Source organism: Oryctolagus cuniculus, chromosome 16 (genome assembly GCF_051225735.1).
Source record: "Oryctolagus cuniculus isolate XC-2025 breed Fujian yellow rabbit chromosome 16, ASM5122573v1, whole genome shotgun sequence".
NCBI lineage: Eukaryota > Metazoa > Chordata > Mammalia > Lagomorpha > Leporidae > Oryctolagus > Oryctolagus cuniculus.
The window spans coordinates 76,901,708-76,917,448 of record NC_142882.1 but is presented as its reverse complement, the minus strand read 5'-3'; the positions used below and the strand labels follow the sequence as shown (position 1 = coordinate 76,917,448).

The window sequence follows — 15,741 nt, the reverse complement described above, 5'->3', positions numbered from 1 at the left end:
CTGCACTGTCATCATGTCCATTTAAATGACCTCCAAGTGCAGCGGGAAAGTTGTCCACGGGGAGCTGAGTCCTGCCCAGGGCAGGGGAGTGACCTCCCTGGGGGCCCTTACGGCCTCCCCCTCCCTGGCAGAGCCGTGCGGGGAGCGTGGTGCGCAGGGCCCTCCCGCGGGAGGGGCGTGGGGCGTGGAGGGCGTGGGCCGGGGGCGGGGCGAGCCCAGCCCGGGTGCGCGGGGAGCTGTCAGAGCCGGGCTCTAGGAGGCAGAGGAAGTGATCGCTCCCGCAGGAGCGCGAGCCGCGCGGCCGCGCAGCGTGAGACAGCACATCCTGCCGGCCCGGCCGCCCCGCAGCCGCTGCGCCCCGCGCCCCGCACCCCGCCGCCGCCGTGCCGCGCGTCCAGGTAAACACAGGCGGGGGCCGTGGGCCCTCGCCGCCCGGGGTCTTCTGCCCTGGGAGTGAGGCAGTGGCGGTGGCCCCCACCCCAGGCTCCGCGGCGCCCCTAGGCGGCCGGAGCCCGCCGCCCGGGCGGTGTCATCACCTGGTAGCCCACCTAGTGGACGCAGAGGCGCGTTCCGGGGCGCCCGCCTGGGTCCTCTCCCAGCCCGCAGAAGGCAAGGGGGGCTCGAGATCCGCACCTCTCCGGCGGGCGTCTGACGGCCGCTGGGGGAGGGGAGCGCGCAAGGCGATGGGGGGCTACCGGGGGCCGGCTGCGGGCTTAGGGTGCCGCCGCTGGGGAGGGCAAGCGCACTTGTCCCGCAGCGCGTTCCTTCACCACGCACGCAAGGGGTGGCCAGTTCCTCCCAATGCTGCAGGAAAAAAAAAAAAAAAAAAAGTGCGGCCGGGGATGTGTTTGGGTGAACAGCGGCCCTCGCTGCCTCGGGGAACCGCTCTGCCCTTAGCCATCCGCGCGGCGTCATCCTAAGGGCAGGATCCTGGCGGTGCTGACGGGCACCGAGCTACAGGCTGGGGGCCCGCAGCGCCTTCCCGGGGCCGACGGGATTCTAGGGAAGCCCGTGACCAGAGCGGGAAATGACCCAGGGAGTCAGGCACTCGACGGAGGGCCGAGGAGGATGAAATGTGTTTGTTATTCTGGCCTCCGCCAAGAGCAGGCAAGGGGCAGCAAAAAGTCGCCAGCCATTTTCTTGCTTTGGCATGGGCAAGGTGGACTTCGCGTGGTTTCGGGGCAATCGGCTCCTGCGGCTTCCAGGTTAGCAGCGGGCTGGGCTGGCCACGGGGCGCAGGTGACCGCAGAACGCTGCCCAGGCTGGCGCACACGCTGGGGGCTTGCTTGGAAATCTTACTTTTATTGTGAAAATTGGGAGGAAATGTGTGCATTCGCGTTAGTTCATTTGAAATGGGAACAGACAGTGAAAGTTGCGTCCCCAGGGTACTGGTGAGGAACAGAGGAATACTCCCACTTCCTCCGAGTGCAGTGCCAAGTTTGCTTTGCAAGGTTTGGGGTAGAAAAAAAACGGCCCAACCTCTGCCCTCCTGACCACGTATCCCATAACATAAAGTCCAACACTCCCCCACGAGGTCAGCAGATTCTCTTCACAGAAACCGACCCTCCACGTTTCTTTTTCTTTTCATTCGTTCTTTTGTTGTTGTTAGACAGATAGACGAAGCAAGCTGCTCTCTGGTGCCTGGCTCAGTCCTCGCAAATGCCTGCAGTGGCTGGGGTTGGGCCAGGGCTGAGGCCCAGGGCCAGGATAGTAATCCATAGCTCCTATGTGGGCGGCAGGGACCCAATTGTGTGAGCCATCGCCATTGCCTCCAGGGTCTGCATTAGCCTGAAGCTGGAGTCAGGAGCCAGAGCCCAGCGGTGGAACCCAGGCGCTGTGATGTGGGCCTTAACTACTAGGCTAAGTGTCCTCCACCACCATTTCTTAAAGCCTGAGGTTCCAGTACTCCAAGAGCCGTGCTCTTAGAATCCTCCAGCACCGTCAGGGTACTGTTTTGTCAACACCATCAGGGACCGACGTGGACTTTAACCTCTCCTGTTCTGGGGCTTGTTTTTGGCCCAGAACATCTTCTCCGTCTCTTTTGCTCCTTGTCTCAAGCCCCAGACATGGATGCACCTGAATCCTCTCCTGCACCACTGGGGTACATCAGCCTCTCGTGCTCGGTCCCAGGAAGAGGAGAGGCAGTGGCTCCCAGGTTTTCCTCCCCATTTCCATCTGAAAATGTGCCTGAGGTTGTTTGGCTATGAAAGGTTTACATCATTAGCTATAATCATCATTACGGAGCTAGGCAGAGAAAATAAACTCAACCCTTAGGAAGAAGAGGTGGCGTGCTCACACTGGCGGTCTGTGGTCCCAAGATTCTGAAATTGAAGAGAGAATCAGGCTCAGTGAACCTTCTTCCAATCCTTTGACTTCCCAAAACACTCCCTCCAAGTCCATATTTAAGAAGCCTTGCCCTTGGCTCCAATATGGAGTCAACTAGTTCTTGGGGATTCAGCTAAGATACTGCTTTGTCCATACTCAGACCAACCTTGTGAAATATACACCACGTCTGTTAACCCAGGCAGCTCCAACCGCATAGACCATGTATGCAGAGCTCACTCTGTTACTGCGGGGCCTCACTCATCCCAGGCAGCCTCTGTCATTGGGCCCAGCACCAAGAACACAAGTCCTACGCAGCTGTAGCAAACATTCAACTTTACCCCTGGTTCTTCATTCTCCCTACACCTTGTTCCACCAAATAGCTGAAGGGTATTGAGCACTCTAGCAGGCATTGCACCCGAAGATACTTTCACGTGTGTTAACTTCCATCTTCACATAAGTCCTGTGAGGCAGCAATTCCTTGGAATCATATTGTACGGATGAGGAAACTAAAACACAAAGGTGAGCAGTCCGTTTCTGAAGCTTGGAGCTGGGATTTGCACGTCACAGGTCTGGTGTCAGCCTGGATTTGTAATGGCTCATCCATGCTGCAGAACATTTCCATGGGTGAATCTTCATATACTGACCCGGCTCTGGTGTCAGCTCATTTTAATCCTTAGATCAGTCCTGGGAGGTAGACGTTAACCATATTTTCAACAGGATGGGACCGAGCTAAGTGAGAAATGGCAGAGGCAAACCTCAAGTCAGGTCTGTGTGAAAACTGTAAAAGGGAGCCCATTCCTTCTGACCCCGGTGTAGAAATGCAGTAGGCGGAGCTCATCAGGTGTGCTGCCCACCTTCCTTACCATTGTCACTGTCCATGTCATTGTCATTTCCTTGAAGCTACGCTTAGAGTTTCTAAATCAAACTAGCTAACTCTCTTAATACTGTGTGGATCTCAAATACCCTATTGGCAACCTTGTTCAGACCTTTTTCACCACTTTTGTGGCTTCTATACTCCCTTGGAAATGGGGGGACATAACATTCTTCTGAAAACATTGCTGAAACAGAACTTCTAGGGTTGACGTCTTTTGAGAATTAACTAAAGTTAATTCAACTCTCACTTTTCTTCTTTGCAATGAATAAACCCTTGCCTGGGTCCATCTGAAACTTGTTTCCCTGGATTGGAGACTTTATCAGTGTCCTGGATTTATTCCTTTGCTTCCTCTCCACTGGAGCTCTGGCACTGGAACATCAGAGTGAAGCTTCCGTCATCATGCAGATACCACTAGGCAGGTGCAAACTCTGAAGAGACCATCCCTGATTCTTTGGCTAAGGATTCTTGAGTAGACGTGCACAGCTGCTGGGGAGGGCAGGCACGTGAATCCTGTTCAGGTGGTCATTGTAGCCACTGAGTCTGATGCAGCATTTGCTGCCTTTGTGCATAAATGCAGTGTTGAGGGGAAAAAATGAGGCATTTGCAACTAAAAAGAGATTAAGAACCGTGGGTCCTTGTGCACTGTTTAGGAAAGGAACAAGGAGCAGAGGTTGCTTTGCTGAGGTGTTGAAAGCAAGGCAGAGCTCTCCTACCAGAGCCAGGCAACAAACAAAGGTGTTCTTGGTTATTAGAACATTTGTCCACTCCACTTGGAGCCCCAGGTGGCCTGTAGAGCGTTGCAACCGGGGAGGCCTCCAGGAGTGGCAGGCAGCACCAGCACTGTTTGCCATTCGTTCCCCCCACCCCACCCCGCCCTGTACATAGTCAGTGCTTTGTCATGGATATGTTAGTTCACTTTCTGACATCCCTGTGAAGTAGACCTGTTGTCTCTTTCGTTGACAAGCAAGGAGATGCTTGGAGAGATTCAGTCAGTTGGCCAAGGCCACATGAGGCCAGTCAGTGGAAGGACTGGATTCTTAATGCAAATGGGCCCGATTCCAGGGTCTGTCTATTCTTTCCCAGGGTATCTCATCGTTTCTGTATCTCTGTTGAGTGCCAAAAACCATTGTATAGTGTAGCTTTTCATTGCAGGGGAACTGAGAGTCCCTCAAGAACACACCCACACTCTGATAGGAAAAGCCTGAAAGTCTTATCACATGGGACAGGAAAGTGATCCACCCCTCAGCCTGCCGGAGGACAAGCAAGCCCTGCCTTCTGTGGGCTGAGAGGAGGCACCTTGCTTTTGGTTCCCATGGGTCACCCAGAAAGCCTGTGCCAACCAAGTGCATTGCAGCTCAGACACGTACCGTGCAAGGTGGCTGCAAGTCAAAGCCATCTTCATTGCCCAGATGAAGTTCCTTCGAGGCTGCCCTTGAAGTCTTCTGGGGCTTCCCTGATGGAGGGGCTGGGTCATGATGTGCAGTATCTGCTCTACTGACCAGATGCCCTACATGCTGTGTAGTTTCCAGCTCTTATAAATCCTGAAATCCCCTCAAGCGGGGGCTTCGGCTTTCCAGATATTCCCTAAGCCTTAACAATTGACACTCACTTATCTTCTTGCTATGCTATACAGAGTGACCTGTGGTTTCATTTTGGGATGCAGAACAGTGAATGCCATCAGTGTGGCAAACACACAATGCGGAAAGTTTTGTTAGAGTTGGGCATTCTTTATAATAAAAGCAATGAGTCCCAGGCCTGTAGAAGATGTTAGTTCTTCTTCAACAGATCTGCCTGGGAACAGTTATAGAGTGCTTTTGTTTACTGTCACTGAATGTTCTTCCAACATTTTTTTTCTAACTTAGAACCCTCAAAGGATTTTCAAAAAGTTTGCCACTCTTGCACCTTACCACACATACATTAATTTTTTTTTTACAAGATTTTATTTCCTTATTTGAGATAGAGCTACAGACAGAGAAAGGGAGAGACAGAGACAGGTCTTCCACCGGCTGGTTCATTCCCCAAATGGCCCCAATGGCCAGAGCTGTTTTGATCTGAAGCCAGGAGCCAGGAACTTCCTCAGGGTCCTCCACGCAGGTACAGGGGTCCAAGCAATTGGGCCATTTTCTACTTCTCTCCCAGGCCATAAGCAGAGAGCTGGATCGGAAGAGGAGCCGCTGGGACATGAACTGGCACCCATAGGGGATGCTGGCGCCACAAGCAGAGGCTTAGCCCACTGTGCTATAGCGCCATGCTGCCCTGCATGCACACACATTTTAGTTGACATCTAATGCTTTTGACTGTAAATTTAAAGGACCACAGTGAATATGATTTTCAAAATGTTGTGAATTTTGACCTTTAAAATTGAAACCATGACATCATTCTTAGAAATGAATTAAAATTTAAAGAATACACCAATTTCAGCTTGAGAAATGTGTGAAGAAGCTCTTTAGTAATGGGACTCTTTTTTTTTTAGTCTTTTGATCAAGCATCACAGCAAGATTTGGGATCTCCTTTTCTTGTTTTGTTTTGTTGCAGTCACATGGAAGAAAGGCTTTTGTGCAAACGGGGGTGGGAAGAGAGGCTCTGCGTGATTCTACAACCACAAGCAATTCCTTAGTAGATCCATTTTAAGAAAGCGTGCAGCTGGAAGCTGCAGATTTGGAAATTAATGCCATTAGCACTTCCAGTGACTGCATGCTCCCTTGTGGGGGAAGGGGAATGCGGGGGCTAGCTGGAAGACCACACATTCCACTAGCACATGCGCTGTGTCTCAGGGGTCAGCATGTGGAGTTACTGGCGGTCTTTTGTCTGTGTGGTTCAAGTTAGTTGTGCGAAGGGCCATTTGGAACTTTGCAGAGGCTTGTGCCATTTCTTGCTCTCAGGTAGGTGTGGGGGACTGTGTGGCTAGCTGCCTGTGTGCAATGGTTTGCAGGGACAGGCGTCCCTTTCCACTGTGCTTTCTATGTGAACCAGGTGTTAGTTCCTTCTCGGGGACATTTTGCAACATCTGGAGACATTTTCGATTAGGGAAAGGGAGGGCCATTGGTGTGTAGTATGGCTGCTGGATGCCCTGTGATGCACAGGACAGTCCCTTCCACAAGGAATCCTCTGGTCCTAAATGTCGGTGACACTAAGGTAAAGAAATCCTGCATTTATGTTCTGACTTCCTGACTTCTTCCCTGTGTAACCGAAGCTCATTTCTTCGTTTGGTCTTTCACAAACTCACAAGAGCACAGCATCTGAGAGGCAGCATCATGTCATGGGAGGAAGTGAGGTACCCCACTTACTGCATCTGTGAGCTTCCATTTCTCCCCCTGTAAAATGGAGATAATGATGCCAGGCCTGCAAGGTTGTTGCAAGGATTGTTTACAGTTAACATGCAGGGTCCAGTATGTGGCTCATGTTCAAGGCGTGCAAGATGGCTCGTTAGTCTCCGGTAGCAATTTTATCTTTCTCCAGCCTTCCCTTCCCTGGGATGGATGTGATCTTACCCTCCTTTGAACCAAAGGAATGCTTTTTAAAAAATTACCTTGATTTCTACTTACCAATTCTCCCTTTCCAGACCCTAGGTTCCTTGAGACAAAATCCTTTTGTCTTCCAGCAGAGGGTCTTCCACACAGTAGATACTCAGTAAGCTTTAGTTGACCTGAAATATTAGCCAGAATAAATCCCACTTAATTTTCCTTTTCTTGTAAGATCGGATTCTTTCCCCTTGGATCATTTTAATGTGTTTGGTAAAAACATTCACTTCCTGAAATGTAGCTCTCATTGTGTGTCTGGGCCTAATATGAATGCAGGCTTGGTAATGCCTAGAATTCTGGACGCCTTGCCTTCCTGAATCAGGCTCACGGGGAGCATTTCTCCTGGGGGTGGGGGTTGGGGGAGAGGAAAACTTTTCATTCTGGAAATGACAGGCAGGATAGGTTGAGCCTCGTGTTTTTCTTTATGAGCCCCTTCAGCTAATTCTTTTGATCTGGCTTTGATCTGACACTCTATGCTGAGCAGTCTGGGACTTAGGACGAGGGGCTATTTTGATTCATTATTAGACTCATAACGTCCAGAGTGAAGCCAATAGCTCTAATAAATAAACATATTGTATATAAAGAGATGACACAACATTTATATACCCCCCTTCCTACAGTCAGTTCCTATTTAGTCTGTACATTAGGTTGTCTACTCTGACCTGAAATAGGACCCATTTGTTTGACAAGACGGATTTTACTAATTCAAGTGGAATGAAGTCCTCTTCTTTAGGAGGTATTTTTAGATCCTTCAGCACACCATATGGAAGCCTTTACATATTTATCGTGCCACCGAGTGTTAAATGAATCTGAGTGCAGGGATGACCTGAGATGTAGTCGCAGAACCAACCTGTGGAATGCTGGTAGTTGGGTTGGGGTGACTGAGGGTGGTGGGCTCTGTGTGGAATGCCTGCTTTGACAGTGTCCCCTGTTGAAATGACTGCACAGCTGTTGTTTCACCATCGGAACTATTCTTATCAAAATAGCAAAGGGTTGTGGGAATTGCTGTGTATTTTGTGGAAGAAATAACAAAAAGCTTCTTTGCCTATTTCCTTGAAAAGGGTGACTCTTTCAGGAGGTGTAGGTTACAGCCGATTTGGAAAGGGGACCCTCTCTCTTTGAAGGGCTGCAGGCACAGAGGAAAGTGAGAATCTATTTTCAGAAGTTGAACGCCAAACTAAATCTCCCAATGCAAATGTAGACCACCCAGGGACTCTGTAAAGGCCAGGGTTGGGGGTTTTGAATGCTTACAGGTTTTCTTGCTTCCTCTTTTAAGCTTTTTTATATTTTTCAAAGACTGCTAAAAAGTAACTGGCTCATCAAGCAAGGGGGAAATCCCCCGTTTTATGCCATAGAATGTACAGGGAAGAATCCTACTAATTGTCCTTGAGTCCCTTGTTTTTAAAAACAAACATGAATTGCTAACATTTGAAGGCTAACAAATGATAGATTTTAGTTTCGAGTAGATAGAGAAATGGTCACAGAACAGTTGTGGTGAAGGAGGAAGACGCCCTCCCTCTTTGGTCGTTGCCTTTCCCTAAAACTTTCTGCTGAGACAAAACTGCTCTTAGATGTGGATCTCACTCTGTAGAGGAAAATAGAGTGAACGGTGCGTTAGCCTGGGCATTGGTTTGGTGACTGTGGCTCATTGTGACATGCTGTGCTTTCCTATTCTTTCGAGCCTCCCCATGGGACATTCACAGATGGGGATGGCAGAGTCCTGGCTGTTGCCAACCCTAAGTCAAGAAAGGTGACAAGTTGTCAGAATTCTGGCTTGCTGGCCTGGATTTGGGCCCCAAGGGTGTAGTGATCAGGTCAGGCTGTACCATGACTTCACATTGAACACAGTGAAAGATTTTTCTCCTGTGTGGTACATATCTAGTGTTGACTAAAGCAAAGAGATTGTGTAAAAGGTTAGTGCAGGGTTATTCAGGGCAGAATATAAGTAACCCAGGCCTTGGAGACATAAGCCCAGTGACTTTTAATGGTCTTGGGAAATTTTTCTGGGTGGTCAGATTGTACTCAGAACGTATGTATTCCTTGACAGGAACTTTCAATGTATCATTGCACCATGAGCATAGGTTGACTTGCATAAGTTGGCTTGGCCCAACAAGGTGTGCTTTATGTAAGCAAAGGTGAATATCTCACAGATTGGAGATGACTGTTTTTAGAGCAGGACTGGTTACCAACACCTTTAAGAGACAGCCGAAGTAACTGATTTTAAGGACACTTCAGGGCTGGCGTCCCATATGGGCGCCAGTTCAAGTCCCAGCTGCTCCACTTCCAATCCAGCTTTCTGCTATGGCCTGGGAAAGTAGAAGATGGCCCAAGTCCTTGGGCCCTGCACCTGTGTGGGAGACCCAGAGGAAGCTCCTGGCTCCTGGCTTCAGTTTGGCACAGCTCCAGCCATTGTAGCCATCTGAGAAGTGAACTAGCAGATAGAAGACCTCTCTCTCTCTCTCTCTCTGCCTCTGCTCTCTCTGTAACTATTCCTTTCAAATAAATAAATAAATCTTTTTTTTAAATGACACTTCTGGGAATAGACAAGGAAAGTACAGATAAAGAACAAAGGGTTGCACAGGATGCTGCAGATGCCTAAGACAACACCGACCCTACGTGCACATCGCCCAAGTCAAAATGACCTGGGAGATTAGATGAACAGCTGGGTTTGCACACTACTCAGGTTCCAGTAGGTATTTCTCTTGAGGACTTTGCAAGCTCCTTAGGGGCACTTTTTTTAAAAAAAATATTTTTTAAAGATTTATTTATTTAGTTGAAAGGCAGAGTTACACACAGAGAAAGAGAGACAGAGAGAGAGAAAGTCTTCCATCCGATGGTTCACTTCCTAGATGGCCGCAACAGCCAGAGCTGCACTGATCCAAAGCCAGGAACCAGGAGCTTCTTCCTCAGTCTCCCACATGGTTGCAGGGGCCTAAGGACTTGAACTATCTTACACTGCTTTCCCAGGTCATACCAGAGAGCTGGATTGGAAGTAGAGCAGCTGGGACTCAAACCTGCACCCATATGGGATGCCAGCACTGCAGGCAGTGGCTTTACCTGCTACGTCACACTGCTGGCCCCAATTCCATTATTCCTATGAGCTTTTGGAAGTAGTCTTGTATGCTTCCCCAATTTCTGTGACAAACAGCACACTGGATATTAAGCTTCCTTGACAGCTGTAGTCACATTTCATTGGCCATGCCAGTCATGTGGTCCAGCCTTACCCCCTGTAGTCTTTCGTTGATTAATTAGGTTAATTGATGATGGAAGGGAGACCTGCCCATTCCTTCTGACAACTACAGTCTTTAAGAGCCATTCCAGGAGCTAACTACATGTGCCATCCAATTCTAGTGAAACCTGAATTAATGCTCATTTAGGATATAAAATGATTTTTAACAATTTTAGCATCATGAAATATAACAAGTTCCCAGGAAAGTGAATTCACACATCTAGATTTTCACTGATACCGAATAACAATTATGTGTAAGAGTGATATTTGACTTCCTTCAGGGTCCTTTCAATTCTAGTCAACACTGTTCATTTATTCCTTTAGGATTGCTGGCCATAAGCAAGACCAGGTGCTTGATGGGTGTGTGAAAATTAACGAAGTACAGATCTTAGGGACCTGAGTCTAATTAGGGAGAGAGAAAAGTTTGCTGTCTGTAACCCATGACTATATGTTATCATATATAGCAGATCAGATGGTTACATTCATGGCAAAATGTGGTGAGTGCTCAGAGAGGTTTAACAAAGCACCGTGGGGATTCAAAGAATGGAAGCCACTAATAAGTGAACAACGGTTGCTTCTTTAGTTGGCAGACCATCCGAACGTCAGTGTCGTCTAGGCAAAGCCATTTGTGCTCCTGTTCCATGTTCATCCTTCTCTTTTGTTGTTGGACCTGATTTGATCCCAGAAAATACATCGCAGTGAATAATGGAAGTAGAAAAGCTGGTATTCCAATCCCGATTCTCTGCTTACTAACAATGTGAACTTGTTGTGTTATGTTGGCCTCCTGTATGTCAATTTCTTCACCCGTAAAACAGGACTGATAATCACAGCACCCCTTTCTGCTGTGGTAGTGAGGTTTCAAGAAATAACTCCCCCTTCGTTTTCTACTTCTTACAAGATTTAAGTTGTTCTCCTTGAGTCCTTTTGGTATGTTTTGTACAAACACTGGCTTCCTGAAATGAAGGAAATGACCTGCAGGGCCCCAAATAAATGTGGACTGGTAACTCTTAGCCTTCTGGAAACCCTTTCTGCCTGAGTCAGGATCATGTGGAGCTTTTTTCTCTCTGTGCCTGGCGAGGCAGTACCTGGCCCCGGATCCGGGTGTTGTAATGGGGGGACATCCTGGCAGCATTTTCCCTCAGTAAAGGAACCTTAGTCTAGAGAACTCTGGAGTATCCAGCTGGCTTCTAGTGTGATCTTGCAATTCAAGTCTCTTGAGAGCACAATTTGGGGCTCTCTTACAGCTACCCCCATCACTCCAAAGTCATGTTAAATTAAAATCTAATGTGTTGCAAATCCATTGTGGCTGGATCACAGAGACATTCTGCTTGTTTGAGTCCAGAGGGTTCCATGGGCTAGTGGTCAGTGCAGCAGACACAAGTTTCACAAGCTAGAGCCTGGGTAAGATGGAGAGGAGGCTGGGTGGCTGGCTGGTCTTGGCCGACGCCCACATTCTTTCCTTCATCTTTTTTGGCTTCCCTTCTGCCCTCACCAGTCCTCGAATGAAGCATGGGGTAAATTTTAGAAGATGTGTGTGGACTGTGAGCAGGTGAAGGAGTAAGCAGGAGGACTCCATCTTTGTCAAATAGATATGAAGGTACCTATCTGTTGTGGCACAAACTGCCAGGGAGAAGTAGAGTTCATCTGAATATAATGAAGAGACTGATTGATTTAAACTATTCAAAGAATGGACCAGGCTGCTTGCGAGTTCTCAATACCTAGGGGAGTTCAAGTGTATTCCTTCCAGTGAGTTTTTTTTTTTTTTTTTTTTTTTTGACAGGCAGAGTGGACAGTGAAAGAGAGAGACAGAGAGAAAGGTCTTCCTTTGCCGTTGGTTCACCCTCCAATGGCCACCACGGCCAATGTGCTGCGGCCGGTGCACGGCGCTGATCCGATAGCAGGAGCCAGGTACTTATCCTGGTCTCCCATGGGGTGCAAGGCCCAAGTACTTGGGCCATCCTCCACTGCACTCCCTGGCCACAGCAGAGAGCTGGCCTGGAAGAGGGGCAACCGGGACAGAAGCTGGTGCCCTGACCGGGACTAGAACCCGGTGTGCCGGCGCCGCAAGGCGGAGGATTAGCCTAGTGAGCCGCGGCGCCGGCCCCCTTCCAGTGAGTATTAGCTGTGAAGAGACTCATCAGTGAGACTACAGATGAACATTTGGTGATTTGTTCATTATTTTTTTTCTCTAAATTTAAGAATCTCTGATTCTGAGTAACAGGTAGAGGCTTTTATAACTCTCCCTTCTGATCACGTCCTGCCATCCACTTGGGGCAAGTGCAAACAAGGGGACAGGTGAAAAATAAAGTGACTATGTCTACTTTCTCATGTGTTCAAATTGTAGCATTTATTCACTGATTTGTTCATTCAGCAAACATTCTTTAACTTCCTGCCAGCCCATGGAAATGCTATAGCACTGTTTAACAGCGTGTGTCAGCCATTGAAAACAAACAAGAAACATTACAGTAACTTTATTCCATGCTAGCCATGCCATCATGCAGCCATGGGATCAGTAATTTTTTAATAGGCTATAGTGATGTTTGAAGTTTGATCTACCTCTCTACATACAAAAGCTGCACAAATAGGCATGTGCCAGAAACCTCCAAATATCTTAGTCTTATGACAGTAGGAAAAGCAGAAAACAAAGAAATTACTTGGGGAAAAGAATTCCCACCCCGAATGTCTATCTTAAGCAGAGAATGTATCACACATGCTGAGAAATTTATTTTTGAACACCTAATTTTTCACCTTTTTGTTCTATACAGCAAAGGTGTGATATTTAAGAGAAGTGTTAATTCCAGTTGTTTGCATTGATTAGCACATTGGAATTGATTGGGTAAGTTTAACATGGAAATACACGGTTTGAAATAAAGAAGTTTCTTTTGAAGTGAGGCAAGACCAAAAGGTGGGAGCAATTGACCTGGGTCACTGATGGCCTGAGAATGTGGCGTCCATTCATTCCAGCTCATTCCCCATTGCACCCCAGCGCTCTGACTTCGTTCCACAACATGCTGCAGGCCCACTGCGCTGTGCTCCTCCCCAAACACAGGCTGAAGTCTCTTGCCTCTGTCTTTTCATGCATGCTCACTGCCCTTCCTCAGGAAATGTGCCTGCAACTCGCCTCCTATCCCCATGTCCATGTCTGGCTCTGTGGCTCCTCCTTCATGAAGCTCCTCCTCACCACTGAGTGTTTTACTTTTATCATATGCTTGCACCATGCTCCATTACAATGTTACCATTGCTCTCAGACCCTACCATACTGCAAGTTTGTTAAGACATTCTATCTTGATCATTTGTGTGAAACCCTCAGTACCCAGAATAAACCTTTGCACTGTGTAGGGACTTGGCAAGGACTCATTCAGTTGAATTAACAAAATTTAGCACCATGGAGTCAACTACGTGGACTTTCTGACTCTTAGCAAATTAAAACATATGCTTTATTAGTGTGATTCTCCCTGCTTTATGAATGCATGGTAGACCTTGCTCCGATGCCCAAGGTATTCTGCCTCCTTACATTCAAATAAATGATCCCTCCCTTTTTCACTTCAGCCTGCCACTCCCTTCCTAGAAATGGTCATGGTGAGGCAGGGGCTGGAGCTGTGGGAAGCAGTATGCTCTGATCTGCCAGAGGAATTTGGGGTTCATTGACTATTGGTGTACATAGGTGTGGTTATGTGCTCAGAAGTTGAGAACGTGTCAATCAACACATTTGGGCATTAACATTCTTATCTTCAGTCAGCTGACATGTTGCAGCTGCACACATAGAGGCCTGATCAAGGCCAGCAGTTAGCTACATGGGGAGGCAAGATTAACTCTGCATCTCAGTATAGAGTGTCTAGATATCAGATTGTTCTTATGTAGCTAAAATTCTCTTGCAAGTTAGTGTTAAATAAACACAAAAAGACCCAAATTAAGTACATATTATGCGAAGGGTCTTCAAAAAGTTTGTGGGGCCGGCACTGTGGCGCAGCAGGTTAAAGCCCTGGCATCCCATATGGGTGCCAGTTCTAGTCCTGGCTATTTAACTTCTGATCCAGCTCTCTGATATGGCTTGGGAAAGCAGTAGAAGATGGTCCAAGTCCATGGGCCCCTGCACTCATGTGGGAGACCTGGAAGAAGCTCCTGGCTCCTGACTTTGCATCGGTACAGCTCCGGCCATTGTGGCCATCTAGGGAGTGAACCATCGGATAGAAGACCTCTCTCTCTGTCTCTACCTCTCTCTGTGACTCTGTCTTTCAAATAAATAAAATAAATCTTCAGAAAAATTTGTGAAAAAATATATGTTATGAAAAAACTGCATGGATTTCAAATATCTTTTGCACCAAAATAAACTTATTTTTTAATTCCATTTTCCATGAACTTTTTGGAGTATCCCCATCTATCAGACCTCAGACATAAAATTTCAACTTACTGACTAGCCAGGAGAAACCTAACTTTCCACTGGATTACTTTGTTCTTCGTTATGGGTCAACATCCTGAATTCTTGTGAGAACATGGCTTCTGGGCAATTGGTCTTAGAAAAGTGAGCTTGGCATGGCTGGGAGGGGACAAGTCTGGTGTCATTAAGAATGATTCCAGATGCTGAGTCCAGAGATGAAATGGGCACTGGAAACTCAAACACATGGCTCACTGTGTAATCAACTCGAAAGAGCTCGGAATAAAGGCACTTTGCAGCCGTGGCAATAAAACCTCGATGGAGGACACTAGACCAGATCAGATGCACTGCAAGAGACGGTGAGGGAGCAGATTTAGGGGAAACCTAAAATTGATGGCACTTTGACCATTTTGTAGGGAATAACTCTGGGATGAGAGGAAGGCACTCACTTGGGCACATTGTAGACAAATTTGTTCATTCAACAAATATTGAATGAATCGCTATGCCAATCAGTACCCTAAGTATTGGCATTATATCAGTGAACAATGGGAGCAAAATTTCTGCCTTCCTTGGAGTTTTTTTTTTTTTTTAAGATTTATTTTATTTATTTGAAAGAGTTACAGAGAGAGGTAGAGACAGAGAGGTCTTCCATCTGCTGGTTCACTCACCAGATGGCCGCGACCGCCAGAGCTGCACCGATCTGAAGCCAGGAGCCAGGAGTTTCTTCCAGGTCTCCCACGTGGATGCAGGGGCCCAAAGACTTGGGCCATCTTCTACTGCTTTCCCAGGCCATAGCAGAGAGCTGGATCAGAAGAGAAGCAGAACCGGTGCCCATATGGGATGTCAGTGCTTCAGGCTGGGATTTTAACCTACTATGCCACAGTGACAAACCCTTCTTGGAGTTTAAATTCTAGGAGTTACAAACAATGAACAATACTTAAATGTTAAGCCATAATACACATAATGAAGAGAAAGAAGACTGTGGACAACACTGGGGTGCACAGGGCACACTGTATGTGTGATTCGTTTGCCTTTTTAAATAGGATATCAAGTACGGCCTCAATCCGATGAAACTTGAATTAAGTCTTGAAGAAGAGAGCCATTCAGGTATTAAGGGGACAATGTGTAGTCGGCAGAGGGAATAACAGGTGCAAAGGCCCTGAGGCAGGAGTGCAGGAGATGCGTTTGAGGAGCAGCAAGGGCCAATGAGATGAGATCAGAAAAGTAATGTGGTGGTGGCATAAATAGGGTTGTTTAGGGCGGATGGTGAGAAGTGGTTTCTGGAAATGTGCGGAAGGAGAAGCCCACTAACAGGCTAATAGATTGGGTGTCACGGGAAGAGAATAAGAGACGACTGCAAGGTTTTCTTCCTGAGTAGAAGGCTGCTGTTGCCTTGGACTGAAGTTGGGAAGGTTTA

General features: G+C 47.6%; 1 protein-coding gene across 4 annotated transcripts in view; it reads left to right on the top strand.

Moving 5' to 3' along the window:
* The first annotated feature begins 212 nt into the window (after positions 1–212).
* The window catches only part of DYNC1I1 (dynein cytoplasmic 1 intermediate chain 1), a 330,192-nt gene continuing 314,663 nt past the window's right edge, over positions 213–15,741 (top strand). For 2 of the 4 annotated variants that reach the window (XM_051852963.3, XM_051852961.3), the window contains exon 1: positions 213–398. The gene's annotated coding sequence lies outside the window, so the exon portion shown is untranslated. The remainder of the gene's footprint in view (positions 399–15,741) is intronic. The other 2 variants (XM_051852964.3, XM_051852962.3) reach the window with 1 other exon arrangement.